The following is a 16,923-nucleotide window of genomic DNA, read 5'->3' as shown; positions in this document are numbered from 1 at the left end:
TGCTGGGGCATGGTGCGCTGCTGCTTGGCCAGCCTCTTGGGTGACGCGGGATTTTACCAAGAACCTCCTTTTGCTGGAATTGTTCCCGATCATAGTGGCCCTTGAATTATGGGCCTGCCAGTTCGCGAATAGGGACATCTTGTTTCGTTGCGACAACTTGGGGGTGGTACATGCGATTAATAATCAGCGTTCCTCCTCTCCGCAGGCTCTGAGGCTGCTACGGCATCTAGTGTTAGTTTGCTTGCGGCGCAATATTAATTTCAGGGCCCGTCACGTTCCCGAAATAGACAACGGAATTGCAGATGCATTGTCTCGGTTCCAATTTGACAAGTTCCGGGCGTTGGTTCCGGGAGCGGCGGCGGAGGGTTTACAGTGCCCGCCTTCTGTCTGGCAGATTGTCGAATCAGGTTAGCTGCTCTGGCCAGGTGTGCTTTGGCTCCCTCCACTCTCAGGGCGTATGATGCAGCCTGGCGTGATTGGTCGGTCTTTCAAAGTAGGTACAGGGTAGCAGGTGAGTCCTCGGCTGACGCTTTGATGACCTTTGTTTGGGAACATTACCAAACCGGTAGGTCAAAAGCGGCCATGGCATCTGCCCTTGCGGGCATAGCTTTTCACTTGCGGCTCCACGGGATGACGGACCCCACTGGGTCTTTTTGTCCTTTCCAGAGCACTGAAAGGTTGGGCTAGGTTGCGTCCGGCGCCCGCGGACTCCCGTAGACCCGTGACGTTGCAGCTTCTAACAGAGTTGCTGCGGGTGCTGCCTCGAATTGCTACCTCGGAATTCGAGGTGGCTTTGTTTAGTTGTGCGTATGCCCTGGCCTTTTTTGGGGCTTTCCGAGTGAGCGAGTTAGTGGCATGCAGCAAGGCATCTCGGGAGTCGGGTCTGCTTTACGAAAATGTGCGCATGCAGGATAGCTGTTGCTCTGTAGGATTGTGCGGTCCAAGACAGATCAAACAGGTCGGGGTCACTGGGTGTCCTTGGAGGCCCAGGAGGAAACGGGCGTTTGCCCGCTGCGGTTGACGCAGGAGTATATGCAGTTGAGGCCTCCGGGGGGCGACCAGTTTGCTGGTGCACACGCAGGTTGGCCCGCTGACGAGGTTTCAATTTGCTGCTGTGTTTAAAAAAATGTTTGGCGGCATTGGGCTTGCGGGGGGCGGTCTTCGGTACCCATTCCTTGCGGATTGGGGCGGCTACCCGTGCAGCGGCTACGGGTTCATCCCCTGCGGCTATTCGGGAGCTGGGCCATTGGAAGTCTGCCTCCTATAGGTCTTATGTCCGTTTGGATAAGTTGTAGGTGCGCCTGTTGCGCTAACCCAAAAACGTGTTTACTCGTCAGTTTTTGAACGCTTACCGTTCAGGAATCGAGGGTGTGAAGTGAATTTTTAAAATTTTTCCTCCGAGGGGGCCTAATTTCAATTGGCTGTTCTATCAAGGTCCACGGGAGGTTTTTTGATTTTTCTCCTTCACTTGGGTTTTTTGTTACGTTATGCATTCTGTATGTATTATGTTCACAATTCTGATGTTAGGATGTTTTCTTTTTCAGCTATCGTCAATTTTGGGGAGCATGTATGGCTGGTTGGCCATTCCTATATTTTTTGGGCGGCGAGGCATCCCTGGGCACTTATGGCAGCTGATGTTTTTGGGTCTAGGGAATTTCGATGGTTAGGTGTCAGAGGTATGTTGCGGGGTGACTTGTTGCAGCTCCTTTTTTCCCGTGAGCGCCGCTGGGGTCGCCCTAGTTGTATTGTCCTTCATTTAGGTGGTAATGATCTAGGTCGAGTTAAGGGCATAGATTTGATTTTGTCCGTTAAGGCGGATTTGGTGGCGATTCGTTGTCACTGGCCAGGATTGCGCATTGTTTGGTCGGAGATAGTGCCGCGTTTTCATTGGCGTGGTGCGGTGCGTTTCTCGGCGCTGGAGAAGGCTCGCAAGAAGGTGAATTCGGCAATGTCTCTCTTTGTCAGGGCCATAGATGGAGTAGCGATCAGGCATCCTTTACTTGTGTCCTTTTCGGTAGGGCTATTTAGTTTGTTCTTAGTTGGTTTTTGGTTGCTGGTTGCGGATGGCGGTGGCGGTTGTAAACCTTTGTGGCGGGAAGTCGCTACCAACCAGCTGTCACACAGGCATAAGTGGTCATTGTGGGGCTCCCTCTTTAGAAGGACGGCAGGTGTGTCCTTCTCTTGCGGTTGGACATTCAGACGTTCCCCTGCGGGAACCGAACGTTTGCCAGAGAAAAGAGGGGTGAGGCCAGCACAATGCGGGTTATGCAGGAAGGAGGCGGGGTCTGGGTACTCCCCTCCTTGGTTTGGTGGTTTTTCATCTAGGTGACTGCTGCTGGTGTCTGGTGGCGACTTTCTGTTTGCCATCCTCCAAGCTAAATTGAAATCTATAATCTAAATTAATTCTAATTCGATCACAATTATAGTTTAAAGAGTTGGTCAGCGATCAATAAACATCATCTGACCTTTAACTCCAGCTACCGTGTCCGTGTCTTTATTTCAGTGTGTTGTGTCATGTTATTTTAGTGATAAGCTAGCTTAAGAAAAGGTTTATGTAATCACAATAAAGTTATGGGCGCCTTAACATATTCATTAATGACCTAGGAGTGGGTCTGGAAAGCACAGTGTCAATTTTTGCAGACGATACTAAACTGTGTGGAGTAATTAATTCAGACAAGGATGTTGAGTCTCTATGTAATGACTTAACTAGACTGGAGGTCTGGGAAGACAAATGGAAAATGAGGTTCAATATAGATAAATGTAAAGTTATGCACTTTGGAACTAAGAACAATCAGGCAGCCTATAAATTAAATTGGGAAAATGTAGGGATAACGGTAGTTAAAAAAGATTTGGGAGTGCTCATTTATAATAGACTTAGTAGCAGTATGCAATGTTAAATGCAGCAACAAACGCAAATAAGGTGTTAGCATGCATTAAACGATTAATGGACACAAGGGATGTGAGTGTAATCCTGCCACTGTATAAATCATTGGTGCAGCCACACCTGGAATATTTTGTGGAGTTCTGGGCACCTCACTACAAAAAATATATCTTGGTTCAGAGGCGAGCCACCAAACTGGTCAAGGGGTTAGAGGCACTGAATTATGAGGAAAGACTTCCAAGGTTAGATATATTTACACTGGAAAAGAGGCGGCTGAGAGGGGACATTATTAACATTTATAATTACATAAAGGGACAATACAAGGATTTATCAGACACTCTGTTTATCAAAAAAATGCAACACATGACACGTGGACATCATTTGAGGTTAGAAGAGAAAAAATGTCATACACAATGGAGGAAAGGGTTCTTCACAGTAAGAGCAGTAAGGATTTGGAATTCATTGCCAGAAAAGATAGTAATGGTGGACTCAGTAAATAAGTTTAGAAATGGATTAGATAAATTCCTTATTGAAAGAAATATCCAAGGATACAGTATTTACATTATGTAAAATGTTATTTACAGGTTGAACTCAATCGACATGTAACTATGTAATGATATTATGCATTATAATTTGAGTGCATTATAACTGGGCTGCTCGACTCGGGAAGGTGAACACCGGTGGATGATGACGTCACTTGGCGGAGCAACCGGTGTTCACCGCCCCGAGTCGAGCAGCCCAGTGATCCAACCCTCAGTGACCACTGTCAGCGGCCAGTCAGGGGTGGCAGGAGTCCGAAGTCTGATGAGACGTGGTTCGTGCACTTGCCAGAGGATTTTATTCAAACCATGTGGTAACCAGCCCACACTGGTTGTTGTGCGGTACGAGTATTGACAACTAAAGAGTGCTTCATATGTACGACTGTTATGTTTTACAATTAAACATTTTACACTATGAGGCGACCCCTCTTCATGCTTTTTTTATAGATTCATTCACCCGAGGAGTTCCGGGGATACGTAACGAGGGGAGCAGCGGTCCAAGAATATTAAGTGGATCTTAGTGACTATATCTTCTGTGTATCAGGTAGAGATGAGCGCCTGAAATTTTTCGGGTTTTGTGTTTTGGTTTTGGGTTCGGTTCCGCGGCCGTGTTTTGGGTTCGAACGCGTTTTGGCAAAACCTCACCGAATTTTTTTTGTCGGATTCGGGTGTGTTTTGGATTCGGGTGTTTTTTTCAAAAAACACTAAAAAACAGCTTAAATCATAGAATTTGGGGGTCATTTTGATCCCAAAGTATTATTAACCTCAAAAACCATAATTTACACTCATTTTCAGTCTATTCTGAATACCTCACACCTCACAATATTATTTTTAGTCCTAAAATTTGCACCGAGGTCGCTGTGTGAGTAAGATAAGCGACCCTAGTGGCCGACACAAACACCTGGCCCATCTAGGAGTGGCACTGCAGTGTCACGCAGGATGTCCCTTCCAAAAAACCCTCCCCAAACAGCACATGACGCAAAGAAAAAAAGAGGCGCAATGAGGTAGCTGTGTGAGTAAGATTAGCGACCCTAGTGGCCGACACAAACACCGGGCCCATCTAGGAGTGGCACTGCAGTGTCACGCAGGATGGCCCTTCCAAAAAACCCTCCCCAAACAGCACATGACGCAAAGAAAAAAAGAGGCGCAATGAGGTAGCTGTGTGAGTAAGATTAGCGACCCTAGTGGCCGACACAAACACCGGGCCCATCTAGGAGTGGCACTGCAGTGTCACGCAGGATGTCCCTTCCAAAAAACCCTCCCCAAACAGCACATGACGCAAAGAAAAAAAGAGGCGCAATGAGGTAGCTGTGTGAGTAAGATTAGCGACCCTAGTGGCCGACACAAACACCGGGCCCATCTAGGAGTGGCACTGCAGTGTCACGCAGGATGTCCCTTCCAAAAAACCCTCCCCAAACAGCACATGACGCAAAGAAAAAAAGAGGCGCAATGAGGTAGCTGACTGTGTGAGTAAGATTAGCGACCCTAGTGGCCGACACAAACACCGGGCCCATCTAGAAGTGGCACTGCAGTGTCACGCAGGATGTCCCTTCCAAAAAACCCTCCCCAATCAGCACATGATGCAAAGAAAAAGAAAAGAAAAAAGAGGTGCAAGATGGAATTGTCCTTGGGCCCTCCCACCCACCCTTATGTTGTATAAACAAAACAGGACATGCACACTTTAACCAACCCATCATTTCAGTGACAGGGTCTGCCACACGACTGTGACTGATATGACGGGTTGGTTTGGACCCCCCCCAAAAAAGAAGCAATTAATCTCTCCTTGCACAAACTGGCTCTACAGAGGCAAGATGTCCACCTCATCTTCACCCTCCGATATATCACCGTGTACATCCCCCTCCTCACAGATTATCAATTCGTCCCCACTGGAATCCACCATCTCAGCTCCCTGTGTACTTTGTGGAGGCAATTGCTGCTGGTCAATGTCTCCGCGGAGGAATTGATTATAATTCATTTTAATGAACATCATCTTCTCCACATTTTCTGGATGTAACCTCGTACGCCGATTGCTGACAAGGTGAGCGGCGGCACTAAACACTCTTTCGGAGTACACACTTGTGGGAGGGCAACTTAGGTAGAATAAAGCCAGTTTGTGCAAGGGCCTCCAAATTGCCTCTTTTTCCTGCCAGTATAAGTACGGACTGTGTGACGTGCCTACTTGGATGCGGTCACTCATATAATCCTCCACCATTCTATCAATGTTGAGAGAATCATATGCAGTGACAGTAGACGACATGTCCGTAATCGTTGTCAGGTCCTTCAGTCCGGACCAGATGTCAGCATCAGCAGTCGCTCCAGACTGCCCTGCATCACCGCCAGCGGGTGGGCTCGGAATTCTGAGCCTTTTCCTCGCACCCCCAGTTGCGGGAGAATGTGAAGGAGGAGATGTTGACAGGTCGCGTTCCGCTTGACTTGACAATTTTGTCACCAGCAGGTCTTTCAACCCCAGCAGACTTGTGTCTGCCGGAAAGAGAGATCCAAGGTAGGCTTTAAATCTAGGATCGAGCACGGTGGCCAAAATGTAGTGCTCTGATTTCAACAGATTGACCACCCGTGAATCCTTGTTAAGCGAATTAAGGGCTGCATCCACAAGTCCCACATGCCTAGCGGAATCGCTCCCTTTTAGCTCCTTCTTCAATGCCTCCAGCTTCTTCTGCAAAAGCCTGATGAGGGGAATGACCTGACTCAGGCTGGCAGTGTCTGAACTGACTTCACGTGTGGCAAGTTCAAAGGGCATCAGAACCTTGCACAACGTTGAAATCATTCTCCACTGCACTTGAGACAGGTGCATTCCACCTCCTATATCGTGCTCAATTGTATAGGCTTGAATGGCCTTTTGCTGCTCCTCCAACCTCTGAAGCATATAGAGGGTTGAATTCCACCTCGTTACCACTTCTTGCTTCAGATGATGGCAGGGCAGGTTCAGTAGTTTTTGGTGGTGCTCCAGTCTTCTGTACGTGGTGCCTGTACGCCGAAAGTGTCCCGCAATTCTTCTGGCCACCGACAGCATCTCTTGCACGCCCCTGTCGTTTTTTAAAAAATTCTGCACCACCAAATTCAAGGTATGTGCAAAACATGGGACGTGCTATAATTTGCCCAGATTTAATGCACACACAATATTGCTGGCGTTGTCCGATGCCACAAATCCACAGGAGAGTCCAATTGGGGTAAGCCATTCCGCGATGATCTTCCTCAGTTGCCGTAAGAGGTTTTCAGCTGTGTGCGTATTCTGGAAAGCGGTGATACAAAGCGTAGCCTGCCTAGGAAAGAGTTGGCGTTTGCGAGATGCTGCTACTGGTGCCGCCGCTGCTGTTCTTGCGGCGGGAGTCCATACATCTACCCAGTGGGCTGTCACAGTCATATAGTCCTGACCCTGCCCTGCTCCACTTGTCCACATGTCCGTGGTTAAGTGGACATTGGGTACAACTGCATTTTTTAGGACACTGGTGAGTCTTTTTCTGACGTCCGTGTACATTCTCGGTATCGCCTGCCTAGAGAAGTGGAACCTAGATGGTATTTGGTAACGGGGGCACACTGCCTCAATAAATTGTCTAGTTCCCTGTGAACTAACGGCGGATACCGGACGCACGTCTAACACCAGCATAGTTGTCAAGGCCTCAGTTATCCGCTTTGCAGTAGGATGACTGCTGTGATATTTCATCTTCCTCGCAAAGGACTGTTGAACAGTCAATTGCTTACTGGAAGTAGTACAAGTGGGCTTACGACTTCCCCTCTGGGATGACCATCGACTCCCAGCGGCAACAACAGCAGCGCCAGCAGCAGTAGGCGTTACACGCAAGGATGCATCGGAGGAATCCCAGGCAGGAGAGGACTCGTCAGAATTGCCAGTGACATGGCCTGCAGGACTATTGGCATTCCTGGGGAAGGAGGAAATTGACACTGAGGGAGTTGGTGGGGTGGTTTGCGTGAGCTTGGTTACAAGAGGAAGGGATTTACTGGTCAGTGGACTGCTTCCGCTGTCACCCAAAGTTTTTGAACTTGTCACTGACTTATTATGAATGCGCTGCAGGTGACGTATAAGGGAGGATGTTCCGAGGTGGTTAACGTCCTTACCCCTACTTATTACAGCTTGACAAAGGGAACACACGGCTTGACACCTGTTGTCCGCATTTCTGGTGAAATACCTCCACACCGAAGAGCTGATTTTTTTGGTATTTTCACCTGGCATGTCAACGGCCATATTCCTCCCACGGACAACAGGTGTCTCCCCGGGTGCCTGACTTAAACAAACCACCTCACCATCAGAATCCTCCTGGTCAATTTCCTCCCCAGCGCCAGCAACACCCATATCCTCCTCATCCTGGTGTACTTCAACACTGACATCTTCAATCTGACTATCAGGAACTGGACTGCGGGTGCTCCTTCCAGCACTTGCAGGGGGCGTGCAAATGGTGGAAGGCGCATGCTCTTCACGTCCAGTGTTGGGAAGGTCAGGCATCGCAACCGACACAATTGGACTCTCCTTGTGGATTTGGGATTTCGAAGAATGCACAGTTCTTTGCTGTGCTGCTTTTGCCAGCTTGAGTCTTTTCATTTTTCTAGCGAGAGGCTGAGTGCTTCCATCCTCATGTGAAGCTGAACCACTAGCCATGAACATAGGCCAGGGCCTCAGCCGTTCCTTGCCACTCCGTGTGGTAAATGGCATATTGGCAAGTTTACGCTTCTCCTCCGACAATTTTATTTTAGGTTTTGGAGTCCTTTTTTTTCTGATATTTGGTGTTTTGGATTTGACATGCTCTGTACTATGACATTGGGCATCGGCCTTGGCAGACGACGTTGCTGGCATTTCATCGTCTCGGCCATGACTAGTGGCAGCAGCTTCAGCACGAGGTGGAAGTGGATCTTGATCTTTCCCTAATTTTGGAACCTCAACATTTTTGTTCTCCATATTTTAATAGGCACAACTAAAAGGCACCTCAGGTAAACAATGGAGATGGATACTAGTATACAATTATGGACTGCCTGCCGACTGCAGACACAGAGGTAGCCACAGCCGTGAACTACCGTACTGTACTGTGTCTGCAGCTAATATAGACTGGTTGATAAAGAGAAGATGTCTATGTAACTATGTATGTATAAAGAAGAATGAAAAAAAACCACGGTTAGGTGGTATACAATTATGGACGGACTGCCTGCCGAGTGCAGACACAGAGGTAGCCACAGCCGTGAACTACCGTACTGTACTGTGTCTGCAGCTAATATAGACTGGTTGATAAAGAGAAGATGTCTATGTAACTATGTATGTATAAAGAAGAATGAAAAAAATCCACGGTTAGGTGGTATTACAATTATGGACGGACTGCCTGCCGAGTGCAGAGACACAGAGGTAGCCACAGCCGTGAACTACCGTACTGTGTCTGCTGCGACTGGATGATAAATGATATAAAAAATATATATATATCACTACTGCAGCCGGACAGGTATATATTATATATTATATAATGACGGACCTGCTGGACACTGTCTGTCAGCAGAATGAGTTTTATTTTTATAGAATAAAAAAAAAACACACAAGTGAAGTCACACGACGAGTGTTTAACTTTTTCAGGCAATCACAATATAAGTATACTACTAACTATACTGGTGGTCAGTGTGGTCAGGTCACTGGTCAGTCACACTGGCAGTGGCACTCCTGCAGCAAAAGTGTGCACTGTTTAATTTTAATATAATATGTACTCCTGGCTCCTGCTATAACCTATAACTGGCACTGCAGTAGTGCTCCCCAGTCTCCCCCACAATTATAAGCTGTGTGAGCTGAGCAGTCAGACAGATATATAATATATATAGATGATGCAGCACACTGGCCTGAGCCTGAGCAGTGCACACAGATATGGTATGTGACTGACTGAGTCACTGTGTGTATCGCTTTTTTCAGGCAGAGAACGGATATATTAAATAAACTGCACTGTGTGTCTGGTGGTCACTCACTATATAATATATTATGTACTCCTGGCTCCTGCTATAACCTATAACTGGCACTGCAGTAGTGCTCCCCAGTCTCCCCCACAATTATAAGCTGTGTGAGCTGAGCAGTCAGACAGATATATATAATATTATATATAGATAATAGATGATGCAGCACACTGGCCTGAGCCTGAGCAGTGCACACAGATATGGTATGTGACTGACTGAGTCACTGTGTGTATCGCTTTTTTCAGGCAGAGAACGGATATATTAAATAAACTGCACTGTGTGTCTGGTGGTCACTCACTATATAATATATTATGTACTCCTGGCTCCTGCTATAACCTATAACTGGCACTGCAGTAGTGCTCCCCAGTCTCCCCCACAATTATAAGCTGTGTGAGCTGAGCAGTCAGACAGATATATATAATATTATATATAGATAATAGATGATGCAGCACACTGGCCTGAGCCTGAGCAGTGCACACAGATATGGTATGTGACTGACTGAGTCACTGTGTGTATCGCTTTTTTCAGGCAGAGAACGGATATATTAAATAAACTGCACTGTGTGTCTGGTGGTCACTCACTATATAATATATTATGTACTCCTGGCTCCTGCTATAACCTATAACTGGCACTGCAGTAGTGCTCCCCAGTCTCCCCCACAATTATAAGCTGTGTGAGCTGAGCAGTCAGACAGATATATATAATATTATATATAGATAATAGATGATGCAGCACACTGGCCTGAGCCTGAGCAGTGCACACAGATATGGTATGTGACTGAGTCACTGTGTGCTGTGTATCGCTTTTTTCAGGCAGAGAACGGATTATAAAGTAAACTGCACTGTCCTCACTAGTAAACTCTCTCCACTCAGTCTCTACACTTCTACAGTAACAGTACTCCTCCTAGTCAGCTCCAGTAAATCTCTCTCAGTCTCTTATAATCTAAATGGAGAGGACGCCAGCCACGTCCTCTCCCTATCAATCTCAATGCACGTGTGAAAATGGCGGCGACGCGCGGCTCCTTATATAGAATCCGAGTCTCGCGATAGAATCCGAGCCTCGCGAGAATCCGACAGCGTCATGATGACGTTCGGGCGCGCTCGGGTTAACCGAGCAAGGCGGGAAGATCCGAGTCGCTCGGACCCGTGAAAAAAAACATGAAGTTCTGGCGGGTTCGGATTCAGAGAAACCGAACCCGCTCATCTCTAGTATCAGGTGCAATACTGATTACACATTGTGGTAATACATGTGTTAATTGATTGTTTATAATCAAGCATAAGTGAGTGAGCACAGTTTCCACATTGACATATATATATATATATATATATATATACGAAAGCCCTCACACACTCACTGACTGACTAATTCTCTTACTTCCCAATATGTTAGGAAGCTGAAATATAACATAGGTATTCTTCATGTGGGGAATAGGAAAACTACATAATTGGAATTTTAATAACCCTCCCGTAAGGGGATGAAAAGGGGGTTGACATAATGACGTCATTACCGATGCGTGGCTAGCATTGCGTGAACGATAATGCCCAAACAGACAATTTCAGTAAAGATGTAAAATTAAATATGCTTATCTAAAATGTATACTGTAAATGGAACCCACTTCATGGACTATTCATCAGGGGTGTATATTACAAGATTAAGATACCCATTATTAGAAGATATGCCCCTGATTAAGTTTTGATTAAAGTGAAATGTGTAGGGTAAAGTTGTGCAATTGATTACTGCTGAGGATGCTAATGTCAAGAGCTCACACCCCATTGTAGGTTGATACAGGAGGCCATTGACATCAAACTGTTGAAATCAGTTGATACAGGAAGTGGTTGATTTCAATGGGGATGTGACATTTACACGCAGACAGCAATATCAGAATTGTATCTTACTGTATGTAAGAGTATGTAATTGGTGTGATTGGTTGATATGGGCAACATCCCATCTTAAATAGAACTCCCATCTTAGTAAATTTATCCCCATGTTTGATTAACCACATGTACTTAGGTAACGATAAATCACTGGGGGCAATTTTCAGATTGATGTTGTGACAGTAGGAATATGTGTATGGAAGCAATTAAGAAACAAGACTATTTAGGAACAGTGTATAGATATAGTGATTGTCTTATACATTTAAGGTGTGGTCCAATTAGCTGCAAGTTTGCTTGGGCATGTGTAAATGTAAATGTATGCCACACTTACAGTACCTCTGAACTTGCATATTTTTGTTCACATCTCCTTATGGCCATATACAAAAATTTGTGAGTACAAGGCCAGATCATGGGGCAAGTTGCAGTGCCATTGCCAGAGTCTCCATGCCATTGCAACAACTTGCCCCCTTGGGCCTGACTCAAGTGCACCTAGGGCATGAAGTTGCCAATCAGTTTTCTGGAATTACCCGCTAAGCACTGTGTGGCATAATGTGAACTGGGGCAACTGTTTGCCATGTATATTGGAGGCAGCACAATATGGCATATTGCTGACTTGGATTACTACAATCAGACACAATATGAACTAGGGATACTGTGTGGTACAATGGGCCTAATTCAGACCTGGTGCTGTGCGCTTCCGCACAGCAGCTGATCAGGTCTGAACTGTGCATGTGCCGGCGCATGCCAGACAGCCGACAGCTTTCTCGGCCTTGCGATTGCCTCTGCCTTATTGACAGGCAGAGGTGGTCGCTGGGCGGGAATGGGTGGGCCGGCGGCATTTTGCCACCATTTAGGGCGCACGGTCTGGGTAATGCAGGCGTGCCCGGACCATTGGGGGGGGGGGGTGTCGCAGTAGCAGCGTGAAGTCACACGCAGCCACTGCACCTCCTACAGCAATGCGTAGCTCCTGCCAGTGTGTAGGAGATGCGCTGGCAGCGAGCTACTCTTAAAGTACAAAAGCATCACCACTGTGCGATGCTTTTGTACGGGAGTCAGCCTGACATGCAGAGTGGACAAGCACTGTGCTGGGCATCCCCCCGCATGTCTGTGTTACTGATCGTAGATGTGCTAAATTTAGCACATCTACGATCAGGTCTGAATTAGGCCCAATGTCTCTTATACCACACAGTAGTAGTGCCTCTAACACATTATGTCACACAGTAGTAGTGCACCTTACACGTTATGAAACAAAGTAGTAGTGCCCCATACATGTTAAACCACACAGTAGTAGTGCCTATTACATGTTACATCACACAGTAGTAGTACTCTTTATATGTTATGCCACACAGTAGGAATGCCCCTTACATGTTATGCCACACAGTAATAGTACATCTTACATGTTACACCACACATTAGTAGTGCTCTTTACACGTTATGCCACACAGTTTAGGGCTTCTTACACATAATACCACACAGAACTAATGCCCCTTACATGTTTTGAAACACAGTAGTAGTGCCCCTTACATGTAATGCCACTTAGTAGTGTCCCTTACCTTTGAGTATTGAGGTAAATGACTGAGGAAACACTGGCTAGTACCAGAGCCATATTTACACACAATATATGAGCCCAAGGGTTCACATGGGCATTATACAAAGGTGCAGCAATATATACTACTGAAAATTTGATGAGTTTTGATCAGAGATGTGGGGAAAAGGTAGGCAAGGAGGCACTGTCTCACCTGTCATAGACTTTTTACTCCAGAGTTTTGACTATAAAAATTATTAGGTTAATACAAAGAAGATATTTATGTCAGGAACCCCAGTTCACGCACTGCTCGCACACGCCACTTACCTGTACGCTGGTGTATTCTGTGCTGTAGATCAGCCACTGGTGCTTTCAGTGGTTACTAGCATGATTTCCACTGACACTGGCAGAGTCACATGATCCAGAGTCACATGATCCAGGTATCCAGGTAATTACTTCCTGGTTCTGTGCATGCTGCTGCTGCTGCTGCCGGTAGCAACCAATCAGCATCCTTCTTGGGGAATATAAGCAGGCTTCCCAGAGTCCTCATTGCCTTGAACAACTTGTCAGTTCTCCTGCAAGTTCTCCAGCGTCGCTCTCAAGGCTCCTAGCTTGCTCCAGAGATCCGTTTACCTGTATCCTGCTGTACCTGCCTTTCCTGGTTACTTAATTGCTGCCAGAGACTTCCACTATCTCCATCTCAGTGTGTTACCAGTCTGTGGTGCTCAGCCCAGGATTCCCCTCACAGGCTCCAGATATCCACAGCTACCCAAGCACTCCAGAGTTCACCATCTCCGATATACTTACCATTTCATGTCACCATCGGACTCACCATCGATGGTTAAGCACTTCAGTATAATCCGGTATTAAGCATCCCTGTATACCCGAGTGTCTCACAGCCTCCACAGAGGAACCTTAGCAGAGGGCCGCGACCTGCCCGTCAGGTGCAGCGAAGACCATATCCCCTGGCGGGGGGCACTGGCGAAAACCCCTGGCGAGTTAGACTCTGCACCTCTGCTTCAGGTCTCGACAATTTTCTGTGCTCAATGTGTAAACTTCCGGAGTGCTCCAGCATATGACTTGTCCATATCTCAAGCCACCTAACTTCTGCCTCCCTGTGCCCTCCACTGGCTCACCCAGGTCATTACCGGGAACACAATCAGACCAGCCCATGAGAGATTGTTCAAGGCCGATGGACTCGGCACATGACCACAGTGTGGGCCCAGTGGCTCTTCAGGATGTTATCTCACGAATAGAGACACAGGAAGCCACACAGCAGCAGGTCACTACCTACCTACAGGAAGTATCCACTCACTTCGATGTCCTCCAGCAGTGCCTCAGGTCACCTGCCCCTGTAGTGTCCACTCCATCAGCTGCTCATTCTTCTGTGTCTGTCTCTCACTTACAGCTTCCTGCTCCTAATAAATATGCTGGCAACCCCAAGCTCTGTAGAGGATTTCTCAATCAATGTGACATCCAATTTAAACTACAACCACAGAATTTCCCTTCTGCTAGGACCAAGATAGCTTACATTGTCTCCCTGCTAACTGGTTCAGCTTTAAGTTTGGTATCACCGCTGTGGGAAAGGTCTGACCCTTTACTCACTGATTATGTCAAATTTGTTTCCGTAATCCGATGCATATTCGACGAGCCAGGTCGAGCAGCGTCCACCTCTACAGAGATACTCCGTATTAAACAAGGCTCCCGTCCCATGGGACAATTTGTAGTCCAATTCCAGGCCTTGGCTTCCGAATTAAAGTGGAACAATGAAGCACTAACTGCTGCTTTCTGGCTAGGAATTTCGGAGTGCATTAAGGACGAGTTGGCTACCCGTGATCTTCCAGTTCAGTTAGAAGATATAATCTCCCTGTGTGTTAAAATAGACCTACGTCTCAGAGAGAGAGGTCTAGAGCTGCAGGGAAAAGTTTTCTCCAGAGTTTCTTCCCCACCTCTGCATTGTCCAGTGACTGCTAACACAGAAGAACCTAAGCAAGCAGGTAGATCTAGGCTATCACCGGAAGAACGATCCAGGAGGCAAAAAGAGAAATTGTGTTTGTATTGTGCTGCTTCCGGTCACTTTATCGGGTTCTGTCCTGAGCGTCCGGGAAAACAGCAAACCCTAACTTGCAATGGGGGAGTCAGGTTAGGCCGTTTAATAAAGTCTCCTCCTTCTCCTTACTTAGTACTTCCAGATACCCTTGTGACTCCAGCAGGCTCCTATCACGTCTCTGCCCTGGCGGACTCTTGGGCAGCAGGCAACTTCATTACCTCAGACCTTGTCAAAAAATGTAATATTTCAGTCTCGTCATTGTCTCCACACCTCTATCTGACTGCAGTCGATGGTAATAAAAATGTTGGCAGTGATATCACACATCAGACAGCTTCTGTTACCATCCAAGTGGGGGTTCTTCATCAGGAACGCATTGAGTTTCTCATCATTCCCAAATCTTCTTACGACATTGTGCTAGGGTTGCTGTGGTTACGACTCCACAATCCTCGCATCAATTGGGCCTCACTTCAGATTGAGGAATGGAGTGATTATTGCCAGAAGCATTGCATAAGTGAAGTAACTCCTATCCGGTCCACTGAGATTAAGCCCTTGCCCGGCCTACCCACAGCATATGAAGAATTTTGTGATGTATTCAGTGAACAGGCTGCTGATGTGTTACCTCCTCTTCGTAAATGGGATTGCCCCATTGACCTTCTTCCTTGGAAAGTCCCCTCCTAAGGGGCGCACATACCCACTCTTTGTACCCGAGACTAAAGCAATGTCTGATTACATTCAGGAAAATCTGCAAAAAGGTTTCTTCTGCCCTTCCTCCTCCCCCGCCGGAGCGGGTTTCTTCTTTGTAAAAAAGAAAGATGGAGGCCTGCGTCCCTGCATTGATTACAGAGGCTTAAACAACATAACAGTCAAAAACAGTTATCCTCTTCCTCTCATAACTGAGCTGTTCGATCGTGTCAAAGGAGCAAAGGTCTTCACCAAACTGGACCTCAGAGGAGCATATAATTTAATCAGAATCCGTGAGGGCGATGAATGGAAAACAGCTTTCAACACCAGAGATGGGCATTATGAGTACCTTGTAATGCCCTTCGGATTAAGTAACGCCCCTGCAGTTTTTCAAGAGTTTGTGAATGATATATTCAGAGATGTATTATACAAGTTCCTCGTAGTATATCTCGACGACATCCTGATATTTTCCCAAGATCTCCAAACCCATTGCAGTCAGGTGAAATAAGTCCTGTCCCATTTACGTGCAAATAAATTGTACAGTAAACTCTCCAAGTGTACCTTTGAAGTACCCTCTATACCTTTTTTGGGGTACATTATCTCCAGCTCAAAATTACAGATGGACCCCGAAAAACTTGAGGCCATCAACGGTTGGTCCCAACCTACTACACTAAAGGCTGTCCAGCGCTTCATTGGCTTTGCCAATTATTACAGAAAATTTATCAGGGGATTCTTCACGCTCATCTCTCCAATTACAGCCCTGACCAAAAAAGGAGCAAATCCCGCCGCCTGGTCTGAAGATGCCTTGTCCTCATTCCATCTGCTAAAACAAGCCTTCATCTCGGCTCCTATTCTCCACCAACCAGACCCTGATAAGCCCTTTTCCCTTGAGGTTGATGCCTCTAATGTGGGTATTGGCGCAGTGCTATCCCAGACCGCGGAAGACGGGAGGCAACATCCATGCGTTTTTTTTCTCACGAAAATTCCTTCCTACATTGGCGATCAAGAGTTGTTAGCGATCAAGGTGGCATTAGAAGAGTGGAGGTACTTGTTAGAGGGTGCCAAATTTACCGTAACCATTTTTACAGACCACAAGAACTTGCTCTACCTCCAAGCGGCCCAGTGCCTGAATCCTCGCCAAGCCCGCTGGTCACTATTCTTCTCGTGTTTTGATTTCAAGATCTTGCATCGTCCAGGCTCCCAGAATGTAAAGGCAGATGCATTATCACGGCCCATGGAGGAAGATGTTCAGCCTCATGACCAGCGTCCCATCATCAGTCCCACTGCCTTTGCCACCACTCACGTGTCTCCTGTGCCACCTCCAGGGAAAATATATGTGTCGCCTGAACTTCGGCCGAAGTTACTATCTTGGGCTCGCGCCTCACCGTTTTCTGGTCATCCTGGGGTTCTCAAGACAC

General features: G+C 46.8%; 1 protein-coding gene across 1 annotated transcript in view; it reads right to left on the bottom strand.

Annotated features, from left to right (window-relative positions):
- LOC135057489 (stonustoxin subunit alpha-like) overlaps nucleotides 1-13,172 on the bottom strand; it is a 120,330-nt gene extending 107,158 nt beyond the window's left edge. Inside the window, exon 1 of the mRNA XM_063963366.1 lies at nucleotides 13,102-13,172. The gene's annotated coding sequence lies outside the window, so the exon portion shown is untranslated. The remainder of the gene's footprint in view (nucleotides 1-13,101) is intronic.
- Between the last annotated feature and the right edge of the window lie 3,751 nt (nucleotides 13,173-16,923).

This window comes from Pseudophryne corroboree, chromosome 3 (assembly GCF_028390025.1).
Source record: "Pseudophryne corroboree isolate aPseCor3 chromosome 3, aPseCor3.hap2, whole genome shotgun sequence".
In the NCBI taxonomy this organism is placed as follows: domain Eukaryota; kingdom Metazoa; phylum Chordata; class Amphibia; order Anura; family Myobatrachidae; genus Pseudophryne; species Pseudophryne corroboree.
Note: the sequence above shows the minus strand (reverse complement) of the source record. Positions and strands in the feature narration are given on the sequence as shown.